The 24745-nt window shown below is 44.7% G+C and overlaps 1 protein-coding gene and 1 long non-coding RNA gene across 3 annotated transcripts in view; both read right to left on the bottom strand.

The window, feature by feature from the left end:
• Nucleotides 1–24745, bottom strand: part of GMDS (GDP-mannose 4,6-dehydratase) — a 543088-nt gene that overhangs the window by 511856 nt on the left and 6487 nt on the right. The window lies entirely within an intron of this gene.
• LOC121001678 lies at nucleotides 825–15730 on the bottom strand. The gene is made up of 3 exons (XR_005779107.1): nucleotides 15600–15730; nucleotides 1560–1569; nucleotides 825–835 (listed from the first exon to the last, which is right to left on the bottom strand). It is a non-coding gene; the product is annotated as an uncharacterized LOC121001678 (long non-coding RNA).

Genomic DNA, 24745 nt, shown 5'->3' with positions numbered 1-24745 from the left:
GGCTAGGACATCGCTAAAGCCCGCCCATCAGTGCCAGTGATGTCACCGGCAACACTTAGCAGTGTAAAAAGTATAAACAAACAGCCCTTTCCCTGCACGATACAGCGCAGGGCATGAAATGCTCCAATGCTCATATCAGGAGGACTGCCTGGGTGAAAATGGGGAAATAACATCTTTAAACATGATATAGAAATAATAATAGTATAATATAAATAATAAATAATATACTATTAATTTTAAACATGTTCCAGTATGAATGTATATTAAGATCTATACCTGTTGTAAGTGGATGGGAACAGACCAAATACTTTGCTACAATTGTATCCAGTCTGGCAGTAGTATCCATTCCTCCGTGAAATGTATATATCAGAAACGACACAAAATCGATCTCCTGCTACAATGTATCAACCAAGGCTGTTACGCTGACGAACGATCACCTACACTAGACTGGATACTACGTCTGCGTTTTCAGCCTCAGGATGTCGACAAGCATGGTCCTCATCCACTGACAGCAGAAATCAACGTGTTGAAAATGTTGACAGACTGAAACATAATAGATCATTCTATGGGAAATAAAGGGGTTCTCTGGGACTTTTATACTCATCAGAATTAGATCAGGAGGGTCCAAGTTGCGGCACCCCCACGATCAGCTGTTTTTCAGTAGGCAGCTCAAGCGCCTAAACTACACAGTGGATGGAGGCGGTTACTAAAGCGTTGCCCCCATTCACTTGTATGGGAGCCACACTGCAGTAACCAGCTCCATCCGCTATACAGTGGGCAAAACCGCGTAGATCAGGCACCGGAGGTTCTGCAAAACAGCTGTTTGGCAGGGGTGCTGGGAGTCAGAGCCCTGCAGACCTTCCCTAATCCCTAACCCCCTTAAGATTTATTTACCAACTGAACGAAGTCCTCATTACAGTGGGGTATCCATGAAGTCAAAGTCACCCCAATGCACGGCCAAGCCATGTTCTCCATGGGAAGAGACACACCGTGTAGGTGGTTCATAGAAGAAGGTCAAAATAAAGTCCCGTGGGGGCAGCGCTATATCTTCCCCAGTATACATCATAGGGTCTGAAAGACATCCTTTGTGTAGGTGTTATGTTTTCGGTGGCCTTGCATTTTATAGCGTTCTACTTGACTAAAGCTGGGCACCAGGAAGCAGTTCACCTCTCACTTAAAAAAAAAATAAAAGCCGGAGAGCAGCCAACTACTTTCTGTTCTCTCCTCGCCAATTGTGGCACCCTTTCTAGTTTTCTTTACTCATGCAGCTGTGCTTCGGATGAGCGATTTTAAAAAGCAGTTACTCAGCATTCACATCTAATGTGGGACGCATCAAAATTCTGCCTAGGACCACGTTATTCTTCTTACCAAAATGTAGCTGTTGGCAAAACACTGTTCCAAAGAAAGAAACACAAGACGTAGCATCTGATGCACAAAGAGATTGGGGCTGGCTGGGTTTCTAGGCACTGCGCATTAAGAAGCCTCCTGCAGTTTTTGGCACTTTCCCGGTCCCGGGAGAGTTCAGTAGCTACCTGCACATAATAGTGTTTGAAAGTCACGCCATCCTACCTGAAACATCTCAGCAGTATGCTCCGAGGGCAGGCCGGTCAATACGAGCCTGTCTAGACACCCAATTTAGAGCACAGCGAGCCCATTTCAACTTCTATTAAACAATATGCAGAGCAGAAATTGGTTTATTGTGCAGCTTTGGATACTGCACAGTCTTTTTATTCACAACCCTAAACCTGCAAATAGGAGCGGTTTTCCCCTTCAACTGTGACAGAATATTGCTCTTAACAAGCGGCTTTCTATATAATCTCTTAGCGTAATTTTCGCTTCACTCTCTGGGTTCATGGTTACAGAAATATTTATTTCCATCTAATTTACTATGTGCTGTAAACGTTCTCCCTTGCATTAGTGAAGGTGCTATATTTATGCCACAACTGAGATTTTCCTTCTGCCTTGGCTGGAAAGTGAACATTTTATGGATAGGCAGAGAAGAGTTGAATTAAATGGCACATGCAGGATTTTGGCTCCGAGCCCGTTTGCCAAATTACCCTTCGCAGAAGTATTCCATGAAAGAAAACGAAGCTTTGCTTGCGCATGTGGCATGGAGATTTTTTTTCTTTTTCTTTTTTTTAAAATAAATTATAAAACACTCAAATCAGTCAAACAGTGGTTTGTGCCTTTTGGCACAACATTATTTCAGGAAATCAGAAAAAAAAAAAAAAAATTGGCCAACCAAAGTTTACATTATTTTATCACATTTCTGAAGAAAATTGCTTTGGCGTAGGAAACGTAACCACTCGAGTAAACCTCAGCTAATAGATGGCTATTCAGGGTAGCAAATACTGGATATGGCTTTTTGCGCCTAGCTCTATGGTTTAAAGTCTTGGGTTTTACTGCCAACGTGGATACTGCCCACACACAGGATATACTAGACTTAAAGGGGCTGTCTCACTCGAGTAAGTGGCATTTATCATGTAGAGAAAGTTAATACAAGGCACTTACTAATGTATTGTCCATATTGCTTCCTTTGCTGTCTGGATTCATTTTTCTATCACATTATACACTGCTCGTTTCCATGGTTACAGACCACCCTGCAATCCATCAGTGGTGGTCGTACTTGCACACTATAGGAAAAAGCATCAGCCTCTCTTGTGGCCGGGACCATGGGAGCGCACATAGGCTGGTGCTTTTTGCTATATTGTGCAAGCATGGGCACCACTGATACATTGCATATTTTCTATGCAACCGTCAGAGTGGCTCACAGTGTTCCATGCACGTCATGACCAGCGCGGGCTTCCAGGATCTCTCCAGCAGCACAGTTCAAATCAGTGAAAAATTTGTAGGCACCATAACTGTGAGCTTAGGCTGCATGCAGGGGTGTAACTACCATAGTGGCAGACCATGCGACTGCTAAGGGGCCCAGGGCAAGAGGGGGCCCAGTCTTAGTTAGGCCCCTTTTACACGGGCGAGTTTTCCGCGCGGATGCAATGCGTGAGTTGAACGCATTGCACCCGCACTGAATCTGGACCCATTCATTTCTATGGGGCCATGCACATGAGCGGTAATTTTCACGCATCACTTGTGCGTTGATTGAAAATCGCAGCAAGCTCTATTTTGTGCGTTTTTTCACGCAACGCAGGCCCCATAGAAGTGAATGTGCGGATGCGGTGCGATTTTCACGCACGGTTGCTAGGAGACGATCGGGATGGGGACCCGATCTTTATTATTTTCCCTTATAACATGGTTATAAGGGAAAATAATAGCATTCTGAATACAGAATGCATAGTACAATAGGGCTGGAGGGGTTAAAACATTTTTTAACTCACCTTAATCCACTTGTTCGCGCAGCCGGAATTTCTTCTGTCTTCTTCTTTGAGGAATAGGACCTTTGACGTCACTACGCTCATCACATGGTCCGTCACATGATCCATCACCATGGCGATGGATCATGTGATGGACCATGTGATGAGTGCAGTGACGTCACCACAGGTCCTTTACCCAGGTCCTGAAGAAAGAAGACAGAACAGATGCCGGCTGCGCGAACAAGTGGATAAGAGTTAAAAAAAAAAAAATTATGTTTTTTAACCCCTCCAGCCCATTGTACTATGCATTCTGTATTCAGAATGCTATTATTTTCCTTTATAACCATGTTACAGGGGAAAATAATATAATCTACACAACCTTGAACCCAAACCTGAACTTCTGTGAAGAAGTTTGGGTCTGGGTACCACATTCAGTTTTTTATCACGCGCAAAACGCATTACACCCGCGCGATAAAAACTGAACAACGGAACGCAATCGCAGTCAAAACTGACTGCAATTGCGTACATACTCGCGCGGGTTTGCCGCAACGCATCCGGACACGCCCGTGTGAAAGAGGCCTTAGGATCATCCCCTCTTCTACTGGGGGTAAAAACTTGGTTAGGATTCTACCCTCTAAAAGGAACAACTTTGAACAAATGAGGCAGCGGAAAAAATGGCCCACGGGTCATAGAAAGGGGTTTAGGCGGAAACTCTTCTGTCCTGTGTGGGGGGCCTGGTTTGATCCTTGCTATGGGGCCCTTACTTCTCTATGTACGCCACTGGCTGCATGAATGTATTTTGACCAGCGTTACATTCTACCTAATGTACTAAAACAATCATGCATAAATATACTGGGGAGCACAAGGCCACTCATGATTCTTGATAAAATGACAACAGGAGGGTTGCTTTAACCCCTTCTTGACGGAGTGATTTTCCATTTTAAACTCCCTGCCCTCCCAGAATAACTTTTTTTCATTCACATAGATGTATAAGGGCTTGTTTTTCTTTTTTAGAAGGTCAGGTTATACTCTCTAATGGCACCATTTAACAGTGCACCATTTAACATTGTGCCGCCATCTGCGCCTGAAATATGCCTAATTTAGGCATATTTCAGCTTAGTAAATGACCCCCCTTAGTGTTTTTTTAGGAAAATTTTGTGTCGCCATATTCTGACCCATAATTTTATTTTTTTCTACCGAAGGAAGGCAAATTTTTTGCGGGTTGATCGCTTTTATTGATACCATTTTGTGATACATGTGACCTTTCAATTTTTTGGGGGAGACAAGGTCAATTCTGGCATTGTTTAACTAATCTGCAGGTTAAGGTCTTTAATTCAGTATTTACCATAAAAATAGAGAGAGAAAAAGAGTAAGGCTGGTTTCACATCTGTGGCATGGAGATCCAGCCGGGAATCGGCCAGACAAACCGCTGCGTGCGCGATTTTGCCGGACTGCAGCTGGATCTCATTCCATTTGCATCCGGATCTAGAGACTTCCAGCAGGCAGTTCTCTGCCTGAACAGCCTGCCGGAATCCATGCCGCAGATGTGAAACTAGCCTAAGGTAAATTTTTAAAAAAGTATAATAAAAAAATCGTAATATGAAATCTGGTTACTACATGTGCATTATAATGTTTATTTTTATCATAGATACTGTATACAAATAAGTCATAAACCTCTCATAACCTTTCAAAAAGTAAATTGATTCTATTTGAAAGCGGTGAATTTACCATCGATATACATTGTGTTTAACACAAATATACTTCCAGATTAGTCTCATTTAATAGGAAGAAACAGTTTAGGTAACCAAACAACATTCGCACATGGCTCCCACAGCGAGTCTACTGTGCTCTGTCTGCAAAACCTTGGCATTTCTCTCAAGCAAGTCAATAACAGGAACTTGATCATAAATGCCCTGGTTTCCGGTTAATACAGCGCTTCAGCTACTCAGCCAGTGGTGCATACGAAGAAATAAAACTGGCATGAAGGCAGCCAGGAAAACGCTCCAGTGTTTCTGAATACATTTGTTTCTCAGTTACCGAGGCTTTGGCTCTAGCTTTATTTTATCGTGTTCCTCACAGACTTCATATCGTCCTGCTGTCAAGTTAAGGCATTTATGAAGCTGTATGTTAGGAAAAATATTAAGACACTACATATGAATATCATGTCGTCCGATTGCTCAAAATTACATGGTTTCCTCGTCACCAAGGCTGACATGCCAAGTTTGCTATTTTTTTGATTAACCAGGGCATTTTCTGACATGGCCATCTGATCCCTGCCTGCACTCACCCATATCCCTTTTTCAAGAATTATTTAAAGAGGACCTTTCATGGAAATTTTTCGGTTTAATGGAATACCTTTCCTTGCAGGGTAACCTCCACTGATGCTGCCACCCTGGTTGTTTTTTTCAAATACCCCTCGCATGCCCCTCTACTATTTTCAGGCCCAGCATGTTAATACTTAGCATTAGTACAGGGAGGAGGAGACTCCAGGGTTTCTCAATGGGCGTCTCCTTCTCCCTGGCTGTGCCACGGTCCAATCACAGTGGAGAGCTTCACAGCCAGGGAGAAGGTGAGTTGTTTTCTCTCCCTGGCTGTGATGCTTTCTGCCATGATAGGACCGCGGCACAGCCAGGGAGAAGGAGACGCCCATTGAGAAACCCTGGCGTCTCCTCCTCCCTGTACCGATGCTCAGTATTAACATGCTGGGCGCCAAAACAGAAGAGGGGGCACAGCGGGGCATGCGAAGGGTATTTGAAGAAACAAAACAACAGGGTGGCAGCATCAGTGGAGGTTACCCCGCAAGGAAAAGTATTTAAACAAAAAAATTTCCATGAAAGGTGCTCTTTAAAGGGAACTTGTCATCAACTTTGTGCTGACCTCACTGACGGATGCATACAATAGTGACAGAAATGCTGATGTCAGTGGTGTGTCACTCATGAGCTAAACGTAAGTGGTTGCCGAGAACCAGCATCATAATCACTGCAGCCCAGGCCTGAGAAGAGTCCTGGTTATTCCTAATCTCCTGCACCTCACCCATCTGCTGATGATTGGCAGTTCTCTCCTAGAGAGAAAGGGGGAAAACTAGGTAGAAGCCGGTCAGTCATCAGCAGGTGGGCAGGAGAGCAAGAATTTATGAATAACCATGACTCTTCTCAGGTGGCCGGGACTCTTTTCGCAATGATTGTGATGTTAGTTCTCGGCAACCACTTACTTTTAACTTATAAATGATCAACTCACCTGTCTCTACTTTTTGCTGCCTTTAGTATGGGAAGCATAAAGGTGATGACAGGTTCCCTTTAAACCCTGGCAATCTGGAATCAAAGTGTACCGTTTAACAAATAAAATGCTTATAAAATGGGGTTTGTGGCTAAAAGTCAAAGTAAAGCAGCACCCGGGATGTACAAAACCTACTAAAATTAAAAGTTGTAGATGTGTAGAGTTCAGTCTTCAAATGGACTGATCAGACATTCAACTACACATCTTCTCACCCCTAAAGATAAAAAAAAAAAAAAAAAAAAAAAAAAAAAAGGGACAACCTTTCCACTGTCAGAGAGTACATTCGTTCTTACTGGTAAGAGGGATGATAGCATGAATAAAAGTTTCTGTATCCCTGGAAGTTACTCAAAGACAGTACAGGTGAGATGACAGAAAGAGCTATGATAGGTAAGAGGGGTGATAGCATGAAGAAAAGTTCCTGTCAATAACAAGCCGTGATGTTTCTTCCTGTTGTCACTTGTAGCTTCTCCCCTCTTACATACACACAAAGGGGAAAATTCAAGAAGGCTTTTAAGGTAGTTTCTTTGCATAGTAAAGCATAGAAATCTTACTGTATGATGTAAAAAAAAAAAAAATTTTTAAAAGACGACAAGTCTATCCAATGAAGTTAAAAAAGGTTATGCTAATGCACACTGCCCTGTCATACACCAAAAACATATACAGACATAGCTTTAATACATACACTCACCTAAAGAATTATTAGGAACACCATACTAATACGGTGTTGGACCCCCTTTTGCCTTCAGAACTGCCTTAATTCTACATGGCATTGATTCAACAAGGTGCTGATAGCATTCTTTAGAAATGTTGGCCCATATTGATAGGATAGCGTCTTGCAGTTGATGGAGATTTGAGGGATGCACATCCAGGGCACGGAGCTCCCGTTCCACCACATCCCAAAGATGCTCTATTGGGTTGAGATCTGGTGACTGTGGGGGCCATTTTAGTACAGTGAACTCATTGTCATGTTCAAGAAACCAATTTGAAATGATTCGAGCTTTGTGACATGGTGCATTATCCTGCTGGAAGTAGCCATCAGAGGATGGATACATGTTCTCATTCGGTTTACGCCAAATTCGGACTCTACCATTTGAATGTCTCAACAGAAATCGAGACTCATCAGACCAGGCAACATTTTTCCAGTCTTCAACAGTCCAATTTTGGTTAGCTCGTGCAAATTGTAGCCTCTTTTTCCCATTTGTAGTGCAGATGAGTGGTACCCGGTGGGGTCTTCTGCTGTTGTAGCCCATCCGCCTCAAGGTTGTGCGTGTTGTGGCTTCACAAATGCGTTGCTGCATACCTCGGTTGTAACGAGTGGTTATTTCAGTCAACGTTGCTCTTCTATCAGCTTGAATCAGTCGGCCCATTCTCCTTTGACCTCTAGCATCCACAAGGCATTTTCGCCCACAGGACTGCCGCATACTGGATGTTTTTCCCTTTTCACACCATTCTTTGTAAACCCTAGAAATGGTTGTGCGTGAAAATCCCAGTAACTGAGCAGATTGTGAAATACTCAGACCGGCCCGTCTGGCACCAACAACCATGCCACGCTCCAAATTACTTAAATCACCTTTCTTTCCCATTCTGACATTCAGTTTGGAGTTCAGGAGATTGTCTTGACCAGGACCACATCCCTAAATGCATTGAAGCAACTGCCATGTGCTTGGTTGACTAGATAATTGCATTAATGAGAAATAGAACAGGTGTTCCTAATAATTCTTTAGGTGAGTGTACATCTTCCTGAACCTGTTCTACACAGCTGCAAAGCCCAGTTATTACAGCCAATGCCCGATGTGCCAAAGAAAGAACACAGCCTGTATTCTGCCGCCAAACCTGGGGGGCAGGGACAGGACTACTTTCCTTGCTAATACTCTGCTCTAGTATCACAGCACTCTGGCTTGAAAGGAGTAGTTCTAATTATACATGCATCTTAAGGAATTGCTACAACTGTAAGTTCAATGGTGAACAAAACCTTAGCAATAAAAACACCCTTACAAACAAAAACATAGCACAAGCAACCATCCAGTAACTACTATAGATGATGCCGACTTCTTCACCAGTTTTAGTTGGCATAACCGGAAACATAACCAACGCTTTACCACAAAGGCTATACCACTAACTACCTCTAGATGGCGCACTTAGCTGAGGATTCCCTGAAAGTCTATTTATTTGTATACATTACAAGGTGTTGTTGCATTCCATTCGAAAGAGGAAAAAGACACTTACATTTGTCACAGCTCATTGGTTAAAGCTAAGTCCACATGTACTGGACTTTTTTGTTGCAGATTTTGCCGCCAATGTCACTGTACTGAAAAGAGTGAAATCCACATTGAAAATGCACGCACTATGGATTTTCAAATCCGCAGTATGCTCATATTTCCACTTTGATTTTTTTTCTGCAATGCATGGAAAGGGTTTTGAAAACCCAATCCTCACGTATTATATAGTAAATTTGCGACGATCCTTCCAACACATCTGAACACACCATAGGTAAACTTCCTAATGCCATTTTATACTGTAGCTGCCGTGCACCAGTCTCTGCACATACAGAAGGCCCCAAATATGTTCGACACAATCATGTTGTCCAGCCCGTGTGAAGCACCTTTCATTCCCCAAATCTGTCATACATGTTCCAAATCATGTGTCACAGCACATTTTTTTCTGGTTCCGTTATACAAGGAAGTCACGGCTCAGAGTCTAAATCCAATAAAAGATTTTAAAAAAATTTAAAAAAATTTAAAAAGACTTCCTAAAGCTTTTGCAAATGACTTGCTAGAATTGGCATTATCTGAATGGTGTATAGAAAAAACTGCATAAAAGGAAAGTGCCAGAGAAATGGATGTGCTGAATATCTTTCAGGCTTAAATCAATCTTTTATTGCTCCAATGCATCAAACATAAAAAAAATGAAGCACTTTTTGCAAATAGTCTTGATCCATCCATCTGTACCCTGCTTATAGCGAACCAGAAAACAAGCTGTACTTCCAGGTTTCATACTTGGCTGCAAAATGTGGTTCACAAACCCACTGAAGTCAATGAGTCCGCAAAAACAAATGCAACACGGACACAACACAGACGTCTGGATCTGGATTTTGCAGACCCATACCCATAACAATCCCCTGCTAATCAGGTGCCCACGCTTCTCTGTTCCCCGGCTCCAGCAGTAATAGCCCCAGAGGTCGCACTACATTTTTTCCAGAAAAGTAAAAATACTCCTCTTTTTTAGGAGTTTTTTTTACCCGAGGAGTAGTACGAAAGTTTCAGTAATACAAATACATAATACGTAGGCTTACACTTGCCCACATCTGTGTTGGAGGCTCCGTCCAGGGCGTCTGTCACAGATTCTGTCAAAAAGAGAGGACAAAAAAGCCTCACATGTAGGATTTTTTTTGCCTGATAAAAAGACAAGATCCTGAACGAACTTCATTATAGTCAATGGAGACTGCTCAGCTCCGTTCCGGTCACTTAGGTGCCCGATCCAGCGCTTCCGTTATTTTTGTTGTTCTGCTCATCTAACAGAGCAGAACAACAAAAATAAATAGTGGCGGTGTGAACGCGCCCTCCCGTCAACTTCTCCAACATACAGTCCCATGTAAATAACATCATTCACCTCTCTCCAAGATAGGGTTAATAAGCCCCTGGGGGGGGGGGGAAGGGGTTTCTTGAGCAAATGCACAACAGGTTATTATAGCCAGGTGGAAAAGTACAGGGAAGATCCGCTATATTGGACTGTACTTTAGCGCTTCGCGATAATAGCCTGCGGTGCATTCACTCCAGACCCCACTGCATAGGCGGTCTTCAGTGTTAACTGTAAGGAAGCTGGGGGCCAATTAGTCGCTCCATGTGGCCATACCCTAATACAACTCTGTACACCTGGGGGGTTCCATGGTGCCACCTATATATTTTTATTATTTTTTCACTGCGCTGATGAATGGCAGGAAAAGACTAAGGCGTATTGGTACGCCTGGACTATTTCCAGGAAGTAAAATGGCCTGAACAAGCGTCTATGACGCTTGTACAAGAGTTATTGCGACCTCTGAATGGCCCAGATTTACTAAGCCTGCAGATGGTGTAGACAGACAGAGACCAGATTTATCACAGGGGCTCAGGCTGGATGATATCAGGGACAGACACTTTTCTCCGACTCTACACCAACTATTGGTTGGCTGCTTTTTACAGCAGAATTGCACTGAAATTTTGGCACAAAATGGAGCATCTTTAAAGTGTGAAGATGTCGTTTCTGATCACTTGGACTACATTTTGTGTTATAAGTGTTCTTATGGAAAAGGGAAAAGCTTTAAATTAATGATATAACATGTAGAAAGCCGAGTACATTTGCAAACAAAATATAAAAGGGTGTAAAGCGCAGGGTAAACTAAAATACAACACTGGGTATCAGTGGTGGGTAGATCTCTGAATAAATGTGATATTAACAGTGTTGAGTTTTATTATTAACTTTTAAAAAAAGATTAAAACAAAATTTATATCACAGAAGATTTCAACAAAGGAAAATATATCAAAACAAATGTGTTTTCCTTCTACACCACAATGTGTTATGAGTATACAGATATAATAAAACTAACAGGAAGCGATATAGGTTACATTGTTATCACGTGACAAAGGCCATCCAAGACCATTGAAAAAATATTGATTGCCATTGTTTATTTAAAGTGTCGAGAATGAAGATGAAGATCACCATGAAGTATAAATTACTAAATATATCAGTTTGTTTAGTATTTTTTTTTTTATGGAGTATTTTATTGAGTGGAGCTTAATATACAGACAAATACATAAGATATGGCGTTTAGACAGGGGACCTTTACAGTTCCATTGGGCAATGTTATTTAAAAGCAGTGTTGGACCGATGAAGGTCATAACGGGACATTTGTTTTGTTTAATCTATTTGACACAGGGGTGGTGCGAAGTAAATGACACACAAGGAACTTCTGAAACGTACTCCGCCCCATCAACGGCCTAAACTGTCGTAGACCGAGTTATACTGAATGGACTTTAGTTTGAAACAGAGTTATTTCTTCTGGAATATATGGAACTGTTCAAGTCTTCCCTAAGTGCAGGCTGTGGTTCAGTTAAGAATCTCTCTTTAAAGAGTATTCAAACCTCAAGTCTTGCTCTTATCAGCAAAACAATCTTAGGCCCCGCTCCCTAGGCCCGAAACCCCACCCCCCCTTGTTGAGCATGTTGTAAAAACCATAATAGTGATTGCCTGTAGCAACACATCATACATCACTGCGAGGGGCCAATGAACAGAGGCCGTGGAGTGACTCGGGCAGCATTGCTCAGCCCGCTTCAGACTGGACCATACATAGATGGTCCATATGTGCCACGTTTTCCCACAGACAACACAGGCAAATATAGAACATGCTGAGATTTTTTCAGCAGACTGATGGTCTGTGCGGAAAATCACTCATGCGATAAAACCAATTTGATTAAATGTTTAATGATAGGGTACCCATGTGCTATGCCAGCATCTAGCAAACCTCCCGGAGGCACGGGCAGCAATATGCATTCCTGCCCGTACTCCCTGCGTTGCGGCACCATTAAGAAAATGTGTTCTCCATACTCTGTACACGGGTGAGCGGTGTACTGAAAATTGGATTTTTGTACTTAATGTAAAATCTCTTTCTCGTTCAATGCATTGGGATAGCTGTATTAGTAGCTAGTTATCAGCCCTTCCAGACTGTTAAATGTAAAGACTTGTTTTATCTGTCTTAGTTATCTGCTTATTTTTCTTAAATCTTCATTTTCTCTCATCTTGGATGACATTTTGGGGCTGTGGAACCGATTACTCAACTTACAATGGTTTCAACATACAATGGTCGTCCTGGAACCAATTAATATTGTAACTTGAGGGACCACTGTATATGTTTAATTGTTTTGGTAAATAAATTCCATTAAACCATTCACAATGTCATGCTCTTCCAGAGATTTTTGTAAGATTATTGGGCAGTTTCTCTGCCTACAAGATATTGTCACAGATGCTTGGTTTACTTTTGCAGTTCTCAAAACTGAATTTGACTCAGCAGAGATCACATGCCTCTTCTTTACAGCAAAAATGTTATAATATGAACAGAGTTGAGAAAAAGACCTTAATCCTAACTTCTACAAGCCTATGAATACAGAATCAACCTAATCAAACTAATATGAAAAGTTGTTATACTAAAAATCTTCATCTACTTGCAAGAATTAGTCTTTATGTAGAAAACTATGATTTAAATCAGTTTGATTTTCAGTTTGATTTTCTCATTAATGGCATTGGGGAACACAGCACCATGGGACGTCCCAAAGCAGTTCCCGAGGGTGGGAAAAGAACAGCAATGCAAACGGTTAGGTGAGAAGGTGCAGGAGAACCATATGACAGGACGAGGAGAGGCCATAGCATGAAATGGAAGTTCGGAAAACAAAGGAATGGGCCGAGAGGCTCCAGGACCAGGAAGAATCCAAAGAGAAAATAGTGGGAGACTGCCAGAATCCCAGGATAAGTGCATGGTAGAAAATCCCAAATGCAAGAAAAAGGCAAAGGGAAACACCCAGCTCAACCCAAGGCTGGGAAAAATAAAAATCTGGAGGAGAGAAAGCAGGGCAGATGTCCTGCGTAGAAACAGAGGTGAACAAATGCACACTGGGGAGCCAGAGGAAGGAACTGGAAGATCCCCTGCTCCAGATTGATAAAACAGGAGCGCATCACCGCCGGAAAGAGAACGCTGGCAGTGACCTAGCCAAGCTACATATAGAAATATGCCCTAGAAGGATCTATAAGACAGATCCAACAAGAAGATATGGTGGTCCCAACGAGCCAGCGAGGGAAGCTGTCAAAGGAAAAAATGCCTGGGAAAAGACAGAAGTCCTGACCAAGGAAAACATCTTCCTGGAGGGCAAGTAAATTCTGTAAGGCCTACAAACAAAAAGAACCCAGCCAGAAAAAAAGAACTTGGCAAGGAAAAACCACTCAGTATGGTCACAGACCCAGGACATGCCCTGCCGTGGCAAATGCCATGTGAAAGCACAGGAGCAGATGCCAGTGTAGAGAGGAAACAGGAAGGCACAGGTGACTGAATGCTTCGGAGAGAAGGAATCACAATAGTCACCATGGGAAGAGAGCAAGTCTCCTTCCACCACGAAACAGGTGAGGGGACACCCGATGAGAAGAAGGTTGGACCCCATCCCACCCAGGAATGCAGCCACCCCCTTGGGGAGGAGGGAGAACCTGGAAATGGCTAGGACGAGGGCACGGATTCTCCAGCGGAAGCCGGAAGAGGCTACACTGACATGTAGAAACCAGCTATCGGCCGAGCACAGTGAAAACACCCCCAAGTGGGGGAAAAGGATCAGCCGCGGCATACAAGAAAGGCAAGGCCAAGAGAAAGGAGAGACTAGCAGTAGCCAACTACTCCGAAAACAGAATGCAGTACAGAGGATGCCTGTATATGGAAAAACCCAAGGGACTGTATCTGATACGGGAGCCAGCAGAGGAAAACTCACCCTACCTAGGCAGGTGTGTGGTGCTAACCAGTCCTTCCACGACCATGTCAAAGAGGACGTCCACTGACAGCAGCTGGTGCTCACATCGCGGCGAATCCCTGTCGCATAGAGCATGCAGTGATGATCCAGGTACTCCACCAGGATTGGAGCCTACACGTCTGTGAAACCAAGCAGAAAGATAGCAACAACAGTGTGTATACCCCATCAACGAATAGGCTACGTCCTATGGTTGTCGAACAACACACCTAGTATAATAGCTGACAACCAGCCCAAGGTGGAGGAATGTGGTTTCTTGGTGCATATCAGGGCCAAGAGGTCTGGTTAGATAGATAATGCATCATGCAACGAAGAAAAACCATGCCCAGTATAGGGGCAATGAGAGCCCTACACACACCACTAATGAAGGTGCTAACAAGAGGGCTTTTGGCACACAGGAGGTGTGACCGAGACAGTGTCCCGCACACACCCGAAAATGAAAGGGCTAAAGAGAGGCCCTGGTGCAGGGATACCGCACAGGCTGTCAGACATTTCAGCCAGCACTGCCATAGAGAATTCTCCTAAAGGAGCAAGGCGTGACTGCGGGAGTCTAACGGACACAGAACCCCGCAATTGTGTACTCACAATGCAGGGATTCCCGCTGGCACAACTACTCCCCCCCCCCCCCCCCCAAAAGGGGGAAGAAATCAATGATACCAGGTACATACCGCAACTGGGACAGTTGACAGATAAAAGTACATCACTGGAGGGGGACGGAGATGGGTTTCCAAAGTATACTGGAACAGGAAGGAGGGATGAATACCGAGTTGGGGATGGTACTATGAAGAAAGAGCAACATGATGCCCAGCCCACAGTAAAACTAGAAAGGGCCATGCAAGAGATGGTAGACCACAGTTTGCACGAACAGGGCACAGGGCTGGAGATAGTCCAAAAACTCACCTGATGAGGGAGTAAAACTGCTATGTGGTGCACACTAGAACCAGAATGGTGTCATGGCGACAGTAACTGGAGAAGGTACGGATCCAGGAATGTGTGTCGAATAGAGCCCCTGCATAGAGCAGTTACCCTGGCTGAAAATGGAGACCTGGCAACCAGGAAGGTCTGCTGGATACATCATGTAGAAGTGGTATGAGAGCCTCCCCCAGAAGGGGAAAGCGTACGTACCCGAGGCACCATTTAGGTGTGCAAAGGGCCTGGCAAGGGCTCCACCACACACTGGAGAGTCGGCAAACTGGCGTAACCCAGTGAATGGGAAGTACCTTTACAACCAGAGGAGTTCCACCAAAGAATTCACAAAAGGGGAAACCAACCACGGACAGGAACGTCTCTCAGTGGACCTTTGTCTCTGACCACCCAGATACTTCTGTATGGTGGAAGACAGCCTGGTGCTCTGCTCTGAGACAGAATCGGTGCAGAGGAATCCCCGATGAGGCAAAAGGTACCCTAGGTAATACCCTCAGAGCTAGTCCTGTTCTGTAGGAAACCAGGAAGTAGAGCGGGTAAGGCCCAAACCCACGGCTCCCCAGCTGTCCAGCTGCCGCAAAACCACAAACCCCACCATGCCCAGCCAGAGGCCGATAGCTGTAGGCAGTCTGGGCATGCTGGGAGCCGCAGCCCCGCAACAGCCAGAGAGCCCCAGGCCGGCCACCCCCCGATGTAGAGGATGAGCTGGACCTATGAGGGAGAGACCCTAGGCCGTATGGTTGCAGACAGGATCGTGCTCTGCCCAGATCCAGAATCTGAGTCAGAGGTATCCCTCGAGGCGGCGGAAAGACTGCGGACAACCTGGTTAGGAGAGGAGTCATTGCCAGCCTCAGATCTGTCCTGGGGGTGACACGAGGACACAGAAGAGGAGCAGGACCTAGTTGAGAGAACCCGAGGTAGAATGGGAGATGGTGTCTGAGCGTAAGCGTACCCCGTTAGGAGAGGAGACCCTGGGGGGGCAGAGGCGGATGCCAGTGTCAGCCTCCTAGTGGCAGCTGGGCACATACCCACGGTGCTGTGTCCCCCCAATGCCATTAACAAGAAAAGTAGATTCTAAGCACACAGGGAAAAGTGCACTTTAGGGAGGGAAAAGTGTATTAAAAATACAAAAACCATTAATAAAGTATACTACAAAAACTGTTATTAGGGCATTAGGGACATGTTAACAAAAATGTATTCAAAAGTTTAGTTACTCTTTAATTGAAAGGACGCCGAGAAGCTCATTTGCATCTTTTTAAAAATCAGCAATGCGGACACATATGAACATGGGACCAACACAGATGTCCTCAGGTGCCAAGTGCACATGTAACAGGTCAGACAGTGTCATGGGTACAAATCTGCTGACAGATGATCTTTAATAGACACTGGTTACATCTTGCGCCAGCAGACTTTTTACTGTGACTGGAATATGAAATGCCAGCGTTTAGTAAATGATCCCCATCTGCATATTGTTCCTCTCCAACATCTACGCCCAGAACTGCCACGTATTGTTTCCTGATTTAGAACAGGTTAACCTGACCTTACAAGTCTTGTAAGTTTAAGTATGTCAATACTCAGAGATAATTATCTAACAGTAATGACTAAGTAGTGTGACAACATGGGCAAACATGCAGCCAAACCTGGAAAATTACTTTCTACATTTACTTTCTTGTAAGGCTGGGTTCACACGAGCGGATGCCGTGCGTGGCATCCGCTCCGTGAAAGAGTGCCAAGACCCGATGCAGACTGCAGAGGCACAGAGCATTAACATGACTGATAATGCTCCGTGCCTCTCTGTGATCTCTTTACTACGAAATCACAGTGACAACTTTATCTCATTGTGATTTCGTAGTAAAGAGATCACAGAGAGGCACGGAGCATTATCAATCATGTTAATGCTCCGTGCCTCTGCAGTCTGCATCGGGTCTTGGCACTCTTTCACGGAACGGATGCCACGCACGGCATCCGCTCGTGTGAACCCAGCCTAAGGCTACTTTCAGACTCGCATTTGGTGCGGATCCGTCATGCATCTGCACAGGCGGATCCGTTCAGATAATACAACCGTCTGCATCCGTTCAGAACGGATCCGTCTGTATTATCTTTAACATTGCCAAAACGGATCTGTCTTGAACACCATTGAAAGTCAATGGGGGACGGATCCGTTTTCTATTGTGCCAGATTGTGTCATAGAAAACGGATCCGTCCCCATTGACTTACATTGTGTGTGAGAACGGATCAGTTTGGCTCAGTTTTGTCAGACGGACACCAAAACGCTGCAAGGAGACGGAACGGAGGCAAACTGATGCATTCTGAGCGGATCCTTTTCCATTCAGAATGTATTAGGGCAAAACTGATCCGTTTTGGACCGCTTGTGAGAGCCCTGAACGGATCTCACAAACGGAAAGCCAAAACGCCAGTGTGAAAGTAGCCATTTCACACTGGTGTTTTGGTTTTCCGTTTGTGAGAAACATTTTGCTGAAATGGCACATTTGCATGCAGCTAAGGCAATCGAGGGTCATTAATATCAGCTTAGGCTACTTTCACACTAGCATTTTACTGGATCCAGCAGGGTTCAGCAAAAACGCTTCCGTTACTGATAATACAACCATTTGCATCCGTTATGAATGGAACCGGTTGTATTATCTTTAATATATCTTTAACATCCATCATTAACTCCATTGAAAGCCCATTGACTTGCATTGGGGGTCATGACGGATCCATCTTGATCAGTTTCCCAGAACGGAAAGCAAAATACATGTTGCGGTTTGCTCTCCGGTATGGGAACGCAACTAAACGGTACGGAATGCATCTTGGAGCATTCCGTTCTGTTCAGTTTTGTCCCCATTGAAGCGTTTTTTTCCAGTATTGAGCCCCTATGACGGATCTCAATACCGGAAAACTAAAACGCTAGTGTGAAAGTAGCCTTAGGTGGAGCGCAGTTAACAGGTTGTTCCCAAAGCTCCAAAACCTCATTTGGCTGATGTCACACACGGGATTTCTTTTTGCGCTTTTGGCGGATTATTTTGCTCGTTTGTGTATGTAAAATATTAAAGGGAGTCCTAGCCACGGTTCAAGCCCACCACTGCTCCTCTCCTGCTGGCGGGCACAGCCACCGCCTTGCTTAACCACTCAATAGCTCCAGGACTCCAGCAGTCTGGTCCCACCTGTATCCCTCTCTTCCGGTCCGGTGATCACCCTTGCTGGCTAAGGTCTGTTTCTTGCCTACAACGCCTCTCATTGTTCGTAGGGTGCAAACTGTCTCCAGCTGCAGCCTAATTTTTCCAGCCAATGGTTGGCTACTTTGCGGTACTTACGGCATTTTCCCTATGGGAAGATACTTGTGCAATAGGTTCTAGTATGCTAATGTCCTGCTAACGTGTGCAGTTAGCGTGTGTGCACGTATCATGTACCGACTTCTGCCTGACTACTGGATCTGACCTGACTCTTAGGCCTCTTGCACACAAACTTTTTTTTTCCCCGTTTACGCTACGTCTTATGCGTTCCGTATACGGAACCATTCATTTCAATGGGTCCGCAAAAAAAATTAAAAATAACAGAATGTACTCCATATGCATTCGATTTACGTATTTCCGTTTCGTTCAAAAATAGAAAATGTCCTATTATTGTCCACATAATGGACAAGGATAGTACTGTTCTATCAAGGGCCAGCTGTTATGTAAAAAACGGTATGCATACGGACGTCATCTGTTTTTTTGCGGACCGCAAAATACTGAAAAAGCAAAACGGTCGTGTGCAAGAGGCCTTAGGCTACTTTCACACTAGCGTTTTTGCAGATCCGTCATGGATCTGCAAAAACGCTTCCGTTACAATAATACAACCGCATGCATCCGTCATGACCGGATCCGGTTGTATTATGTCTTCTATAGCCAAGACGGATCCGTCTTGAACACCATTGAAAGTCAATGGGAGACGGATCCGTTTTCTATTGTGCCAGATTGTGTCAGAGAAAATCGATTTGTCCCCATTGACTTACATTGTGTGTCAGGATGGAAACGTTTGGTTCCGCTTCGTCAGGCGGACAGCTAAACGCTGCAGGCAGCGTTTTGGTGTCCGCCTCCAGAGCAGAATGGTGACTGAACGGAGGCAAACTGATGCATTCTGAGAAGATCCTTTTCCATTCTAGGGCTGAAATGATTCATCGATTAAGGCTACGTCTACACGACGACATTTGTCGCGCGACATTTTGTTGCACTAATGTCGCACGACAATTTTTATAATGGCAGTCTATGATGTCACACTGCAACATGCTGCGACGCAACAGTCGCAGAAATTCCATTCAAGATGGATTTTTCTGTTGCGTCGCAGTCGCAGCATGTTGCAGTGCGACACCATAGACTGCCATTATAAAAATTGTCGTGCGACATTAGTGCAACAAAATGTTGCGCTACAAATGTTGCAGTGTAATTGTGCCCTATCTGTCGCGCGACAAATGTCGTCATGTAGACGTAGCCTAAATCGATGAAATCTAATCAAAAAAAAAATTCTGCATCAAGGAATCGTTTGAATCACATGACCACAGAGCGGGAGTGAAATCAAGCTTCTCACTCACCGCTTTGTGGTCTCCAGAGTCTCGACTTGACACTGCGCTGCAGGGCCTTGCGTACACCGCACTGGCTGACAATGTGTGTGACGTCAGGTCCCAGTGCATGCTCAGATAAAAACGCGTCTCCTGCAGACTCCATGTGCCAGCGCACGCCGCACTGCCATTAAAGGTAAGTATAAAGTTAGCAGCACCAGCGGCGGGCCTGGGGGGAAACGGGGGCACCTGTGAATTGACAATAGCACGTTATTGGCGGCGGGGAGGGGAGACGGGTCAGGCTACTTTCACACCTGCGTTTAGGTGCGGATGCGTCTGGTATCTGCACAGACGGATCCCCACCTATAATGCAAACGCTTGTATCCGTTCAGAACGGATCCGTTTGCATTACCATGAACAAAAAAAATATTTTTAATTTTTTTTTGTTCATGATAATGCAAACGGATCCGTTTTGACTTACATTGAAAGTCAATGGGAGGCGGATCCGTTTTTAATTGCACCATATTGTGTCAGACTTACATTGTAAGTCAGGACGGATCCGTTTGGCTCAGTTTCGTCAGACGGACATCAAAACGCTGCTAGCAGTGTTTTGGTGTCCGCCTCCAGAGCGGAACGGAGGCAAACTAATGCATTCTGAGCGGATCCTTTTCCATTCAGAATGCATTGGGGCTGAACTGATCAGTTTTGGGCCGCTTGTGAGAGCCTTGAAACGGATCTCACAGGCGGACCCAGAAACGGCAGTGTGAAAGTAGCCTTAATTGGGGCACCAGGCTGTGATTTGGCATGTATAAAGAGATATTAGAGGGAGGTCGGGGGATGGAGAGGGGTTAATAGGGGCACCTGTGATTTGGCAATGGCATGTATAAAGCTAATGGAGGGGTTAAATCGGGGCACCTGTGATTTAGCATGGAGGGGCTAATCTGGGGGAGTGGGGGACATTGTGGATGGCATGGAGGCACAGGGAAAGAGGGACATCATGGCAATCTGGATGGCATGGAGGGGATGATGGCAGTGCCATCATGGGGGCACTGGGGGACATGGCATGGAGGGGCTGTTGATCTGATGGCACTGGGGGAGTGGGGGACATGCCAATGGATGGCACGGGGGTCTGGCTCTGATTGCACTGCAGCAAGGGAGGGTGTGATCATGGTGGCAGGCGGTCTGATCATGGGGGTCTGCTTGTGGGCTTGCGGCATGAGGGCAAGGCTGACTGACTTGGGGTGGGGGCTTATTTGTGGCTGAGATCTGTGATAGTCTGATTTTAAGGGGGGGGGGGGGTGTAGTTTGATCTGATGATCTGTGTTCTGATAAAAACCAGATGTAATAACAAAAATATTGTTTTTATAAAGCAATACGTTATTTTAAGAAGGTTTTTCTTATTAGATTACTCGAGTAATCGCAAAAAATAATCGATAGAATACTCGATTACTAAAATATTTGTTTACTGCTGCCCTATTCCGTTCAGAATGCGTTAGGGCAAAACTGATCCGTTTTGGACCGCTTTTGAGAGCCCTGAACGGATCTCACAAACGGAAAGCCAAAACGCCAGTGTGAAAGTAGCCTTAGCTGTTCTCCATACTGACCCTAAGCTGCCTGCCTTGGACTGTTTATTGGTCTGCACGCACTCTGCCTGCCCTGACCTCGACCTGTCCCCGAGTACAGTTTTGCCTGATCCCAGGGTGCTCTGCACTGCTGCCTCTCGAACAAGAGTCAAAGGGGTTATCCAGGAAAGGATAATGATGACCTGTGCTCAGGATATGTTATTATCATCACATCAGTAGGGATCAGAGTCCTGGCATCCCGATTGATCAGCTGTTTAAGGGGGCTCTGGTGAGCACGATGGGCTTCCAGCAGCTCACCAAGCACAGGGCCGTACATTGTATAGCAGCTGCACTTGGTATTGTGACATCACTTGGCCTAGGAAGGGGACACGGCGCTCAACACTGTGTGCTGTGTTTCTTAATGACATTTCTGTACAGTATTTTTTGCACCAATGTATGTCCCATATACTGCACTACAATCAAAGTGGCATTACAAAAAAAGTGGCATTTATAAAAAAAAATAAAAAATAAAAAACAACATACGGCATACAAAAAATGTCATGGAAAAATGCCAGGTAGTAAAACACACAATGAGGTCATTTATCAAGACCCTGGGTAAAGCACCTAAATATACACAGTACCAGTAAACTCATTTTGCATAGAAGGCCTTATGCACACGACCGACTCTGTATTTTGGTCCGAAAACCATGGACCGGCGACATACAGCTGCCTTCCTTGTGCATTCCACATTCTTCTCACTTCCATCAACAGATGTGACTATACTAGTCCGCAATGCAGACCAGAATACGCGTTCTATGGTTTGCAGAACAGGCACCTGGATCCCCAAACAATATGGATGTGTGCACGGCACCAGAGAAATGAATAGGTCAGTGTGCTAGCCGCAAATCATGCAGATATCACACGGCTGTGTTCAGGAGACCTAAGGGTTAGACCAGACAGAGTGGCTGCAGTGTTTGGTTCTTACGCAGTCTTTGAAGTCAAAGTCAGGAGTGGATTCAAAAACAGAAGACTCAATTTTTCCTTCATTCATGTCCTCCGTTTAGGATCCATTCCTGGCTTTGGCTTCAAAAACCGCATACATTTAAAAAAAAAAAAAAACCTGAACCTGGAAACCCAGCTTCAAGTACAAAAGTTTGGTAATGCTCACCAGCTAGCTGGGCACCACAGAGACATATTACCTGTATGACGTCAGTGCGATAAATTACACACAATTATTATCGTACTAATACGGTCACAGTAAATATAAAAATGTGTGATATATTCTTAAGATGTCAACTAAAAATCACAAGCGAACACACGCCTGCATGATCATACCATAACCAACACCATTTTGATCCCATTAAATTAAAGGGGTTGTCTGGGATAATGATACTGATGGCCTATCCTTTGGATAGGTCACCAATATCAGATTGGTGGGGGTCTGACTCCCAGCACCCCAGGCCCATCAGCTGTTTGAAAAGGCCGCGGCCTCCTCACAGGTTGCCAAGGACAGCACCATATATTATATAGCAGTTGTGCTTGGTGTTGAAGCTCGGCCCCATTCATCTGAACGAGATTGAGCTGTGCCTAGGACATGTGACCGATGAGCATGACACTGCTGGTCTAGGAGGCCGCTGAGCTCACCAGACCTCCATGACTTTTTCAAACAACTGATTGAATAGTGGGGTATGAGTTCTGCCACACACTGAAGACTATGCTGAGGATAGGCCATCAATATTAAAATCCTAGACAACCCCTTTAAACAATATAGGTTACTACTGAAGGATGGCAAGCAGAGATCTATGCCTGGTAGTATAGTTTAATATGCCGGACAAATCCGCATTGATGATCTGGTGCTGCAGTGAAGGGACTCTTAGATTTTGCCAATTGATGGGGACAGCAGTAGGCCTATCTTAAGAATAGGACATTAATGCCAACTCCCTGCACCTCAATATTTTTACCAGTGTGACACCAGCAATACAAATCTACATTATTCACACCCAAAGGCATACCTCATAAATTAGACCTAAGACAGCCGTCATAAATCCTGCTTCTTGTCACTACTTTTGTAAATATGGCTGTCTCCATTTTGGTTGTGTACTTCTGACCAGTGATGGCCAGTTCACAGTGTTCGCCAGCGAACACATGCGGGCTGCCATCTTGACTCACAAGTCCGGCGATGCACAGGTAAGCCCTTACCTGTGCCGGGAGCCGGTCTGAAACAAATGCGTTCACCGGGAGCAGGCAGTTCCGAGAACAGCCCGATGAAGGCTCTCGGAACTGCCTGCTCCCGGTGACCGCATTTGTTTCAGACCGGCTCCCGGCACAGGCACAGGTAAGGGCTTACCTGTGCATCGCCGGACTTGTGAGTCAAGATGGCAGCCAGCATGTGTTCGCTGGCCATCACTGCTCCTGACTAACCCATCCTTTCCACAGGCTGTTTTTATTGAGTGCAATGCATGACAGTAGTCTGCTCCCCTCTGAATTCAGAGGCCCATCCAGAGAGGTCACCTTGCAGTGGTGGATGGGCGCAAATGATTTTGATCAAAATATATTTGCCAAGTACCTTATATTAATTTTATATAGTAAATATAGCATTAGTTCATATATTCTATGTTTGCAGAGTGCTGATGCATTGCGTTTGCATTTTCTTTTGTAGCTTTAGCCATGGCCACTCACACCTGGGCATTTACTTCATTTTACAGGATGTGCTGACTAACTTTTGCAAAAAGTTATGTAGGGAAGCTCCTAGTTTTCTTTACCTCTACAAATGTCTGTGATATGGAGTTATGTTCACATTGATAAACTTGGCTTCCTATTACCACCAGCCAACTGGTAATTTCAGCCCGCACCGCAGATGATCAGATATTGATGGCCAATCTTGAGGTAGTAAAATCCTTGATAACCCCTTTAAAGGGGTTGTTACCATAACACACAATTTAGGTCAAAAGTATCTGATCAGTGGGGGTCTGATCACTTGGACCTCACCAGTTGTAAAAACTTTAATAAGAGCCTTCTTGTGTTCTAACGATTCCATGACCTAAGAAGAAGCGTTACCTAGATTGTGGTATTAACCCTGTCAATGCTAGCAGTTATAGAGAGTACTTGGGCGCTACTTAAAACTAGGTGCCTCGTCAGCCTGATATGACGAGTGGTGGCAGCCAAGACTGATTAGTTTTGGATGACGGAGTGCTGACAGAGGGAGGTCCAGTTGACCCTGCAGGCTCCCATCCTGAACCTAAGTCCCTGATCCTAACCCCCATTGCAAAACAGACAAGAATAGGGCATGTTCTATCTTTTTTTTTATGGGGCTGTGGAACAGACGTACAAATGCCGACCACACAGTGCGATGTCCGCATTTTTTTGTCCCCATTGAAATAAAAGAGTCCACATCTGCAAAAAAAATGTGGACCAGATGCAGAGCAGAGCAAAAATACTGTTGTGTGAATGGGGCCTAAGGCCACGTTCACATCTCACATCAAGTAAACAGAGTCTGGCATTGCTGGATTCTACAGATCACCACCGGATGCCTATTGACTATAATGGGGCCTGGGGGTGATCCATCGACTTTCCCGCATAAATGCCAGGCATCAGCTGGAA

This window comes from Bufo bufo, chromosome 5, assembly GCF_905171765.1.
Source record: "Bufo bufo chromosome 5, aBufBuf1.1, whole genome shotgun sequence".
NCBI classification, from domain to species: Eukaryota; Metazoa; Chordata; class Amphibia; order Anura; family Bufonidae; genus Bufo; species Bufo bufo.
The sequence above is the reverse complement of the archived record's forward strand: the minus strand, read 5'-3'. Positions and strand labels throughout refer to the sequence as shown.